General features: G+C 32.7%; 2 long non-coding RNA genes across 2 annotated transcripts in view; both read left to right on the top strand.

The window, feature by feature from the left end:
* Positions 1-193: 193 nt before the first annotated feature.
* On the top strand, positions 194-1,383 carry LOC109587897 (uncharacterized). Its single transcript, XR_002187860.1, has 3 exons — positions 194-316; positions 633-746; positions 1,257-1,383. It is a non-coding gene; the product is annotated as an uncharacterized LOC109587897 (long non-coding RNA).
* Positions 1,384-2,438: 1,055 nt separating this feature from the next.
* The window catches only part of LOC109587896 (uncharacterized), a 2,535-nt gene continuing 1,904 nt past the window's right edge, over positions 2,439-3,069 (top strand). Inside the window, exon 1 of the long non-coding RNA XR_002187859.1 lies at positions 2,439-2,486. This is a non-coding gene — a long non-coding RNA (uncharacterized LOC109587896). The remainder of the gene's footprint in view (positions 2,487-3,069) is intronic.

Below are 3,069 nucleotides of genomic sequence, written 5' to 3'. Positions count from 1 at the left end.
CTTAATATGATATGTATAGTAACTTAATTTTACTGCTAATATTATTTTTGGATGCAGATTAATATCTTTTTTAATGTAATTTTTGTAATGTACCATTGGTAGTATGTACTAAAACTGAGGGTCATTAAGTAATCAGACTATAATACTGTATTAATTGTGGGTGTTAATTATTATTAGTGAAATTGATTTCATTATGTAATCTGATCGGATTAAGTATGAGTCATTGTTTAATAGGAAAGACTCTTAGGAAAGAAGATGAGTTAGTTAGTGAAGCAGGAATAAGAATAATAGCAAAATAATGCTATTGGGAAGAAAGGTACGTGTACGTATGTCTGTATTTTGAGCGAAATTTCTTTTTAGTTACAAATATCTATAGTCATGCTGTGTATAATCCACTTGTACTAATTAAAGTCAGCTATGAGGGTTTTATTGCATGTTCTTGCTAATTACAAATTTTAAGGTTACATTTGCAGGTATATGTACAAATTATGCATACAGTACATACATATGCATCAAAAGTTTCTGGTAAAGGTATTACATCCACACTGACTTTACTGTAATGCTAACTGCAAGTGCTTTAGGCTCATTCCTTATTATGTCTTACATTTTTTTCTAATTTTATCACTGGATAGACTGATCCAGCTCAAGACGAGTGTCTCAAGAAGCTTGAGGATATTTCAGAATCAACAAATACTATTGAGAGAAAGATTATGAAAATTGAACAAGAGCTGGAGGGGATTGAAAAGGTACTTTCTTTGTGCAGTAAATACACATATAATGTACAAGCTAGTACATGTGTGTCTTAAAGGGATACTGTTGCCGTGTACGGAGAGCTCAAGAAGATATGGACTCCAGTAAACACAGCTATAAGGTCAAACTTACCCGTCAAAAAGACACTAGCCTTTTACGGATGGCAAACTTGATGAAGAAAAATGCAGTTAATTGCTTACCTTTAGTTTGGTGGAGATAAACATAAGACATCATTTGTTAAAGTATCAGAGCTCCAGAGCAAGAGTCAGAGCATAAACTGCTGCTATATTACAAGATACATGTATAAGCCCGCAGCAATTTTTTGGATTTATAAACTTTTTGTGTACTCAAGCCATGCAGCTCTTCAGTAAACTGCGCCAATATCCCTTTAACTCCCTATAAACATGGTACATACATATTATACTTTGTTCATATTCTTTGAGTTACTCAATAGCTTATATGATTAAACTTTCCTCTCTCTCCTTTTCTTCCTCCTCTCTCTACAGTCTGTTAGATGTACTAGCTGACAGGAAGTCAAAAGGTGGTCTAACTGGTATTGTGTTAGTTAATGGACGGCCACAACCAAAATACTTCAAGTGTATGAGTGGTTACGTTGTACAGGTACACCATAGTCACATGACCATCACATGATACTGTATATACATTTATAGTATACTACATGGGTGCATCAAAGGCACCGCCTGTTCCATTATATTGCATACAGCACTAGTACAGCACCGGAAGTTAGTGTCGGTTGGTTGGTTTCACAATGGCTAGCAGTACTGGGTGAGAAGTTTTTTGTGACCAGAGAAGAAATGAAACTGCTCTACCTATTGCGGAACAGACTCGCAACACTCCTTTACGACCATTGTCGGCATTTTGCTGTCTTTCAGTGCCCAGAGATGTTCTTGTATTGATCGTCGGGCAGCCAAGTCCGTGTTATGTGGCAAAGAAAATTGTCTTGTGAGCTTTTAAATGTTTGTGCTGGCTTTGTCTCAACCTTGAAGACTTGAGAAAACTTCTCTAGGAGTGTATTTGGCGGACGCCTTTGATGCACCCACTACATCCCATAAATTAATTATAGCACAGTAAAGAGTGCTGTAACTATTATGTACATGTATTTGCTTTAAATTTGTTTAATTACATGTAAATGAGAATTGGGCCACAAATTTTGCCAAAATTGAAAAGAGAGAGAACTCTCTATTCTATAATTTCTTGTAATGCATATACATGTACAAGTTTTAATGTTGTATAGAAAGTTTGAGTAAATTCTAATCAAAATTAATTTTAAAAAAATTTTAAAGTTACTAAAAAATCAAGCCAAAGTCCCTGTAAATTTTGCCAAAAAATAAAAAGGAGTCAATCTTTATTTTAATAATTTCTCTGATACGTACATGTATACATGTTCTTATGTTGTGTAGAAAGTTTGAGCCAATTCCGATCAAAATTGAATTTAAAAAAAAATTTAAAGTAGCCATGAACTGTAGAATGATAGTGCTGGTCAGCTTGTCCTGTTTAGATCACTTAGCATGCTTTGTGGGAAGCAATGTACCTGTCCTGATTATAGAGATGTCCTTATATTTTGATTTCTGTAAATTATATGTATATTGTAAAGTTCTTTAATAATAATAATAATAATAATAATAATAATAATAATAATGATTTATCTTGATTATTTTTAAATTTAATGGACTGGATGCATTCACTGCTGTAGCTGTAGTACAACTGCTTAGGAAGTAAAATTAATTATTATACTGTATTAAGATTAGTATTTATTTATTTATTTATTAAATTTATCGAATCATGTACTGTATAGTGCAAAATTTATGAGGGGTGTAAATTTTCAGATTTTGAGAAATTTTTAAGATTCTCAAAAATTAATTCCATAAAAATCGAATTGCTATGGTAAAAGATGGTAGGCGACATAAATTTGGAAAATATAATTTGCAAAAATCAATAGATTTTTAGGCAAATTTTTGCAAGTTACAGCCTTCAAATATTCTGCACTATATGGTATTTATTTATCTATTCATGTACAGTATGTATTTAATCACGTATTATTTATTGGCCTCGCCTACGCGAGGTATAGGTAGTTGTTGTGTGTGTCTGTCATTCATTCATTCATTCATTCATTCATTCTGTACAACTGAAATTTGTTTTTAATAAACAATAACTTTAGCACAGCGTGTTCTAAGCTCCTAGATCTTTCTTTTTGACGTGGAAAAGTCTTTCTTAACTGTTTTGTGTTGCTCAAATACAAGTGCTAGGTACAGAAGCTTCAAAGTAAGAAAATCGAGTAGTTGGGCCAAGTTCCGTTGT

This window comes from Amphimedon queenslandica, unplaced genomic scaffold (genome assembly GCF_000090795.2).
Source record: "Amphimedon queenslandica unplaced genomic scaffold, v1.1 AMPQUscaffold_12398, whole genome shotgun sequence".
Lineage (NCBI taxonomy): Eukaryota > Metazoa > Porifera > Demospongiae > Haplosclerida > Niphatidae > Amphimedon > Amphimedon queenslandica.
Note: the sequence above shows the minus strand (reverse complement) of the source record. Positions and strands in the feature narration are given on the sequence as shown.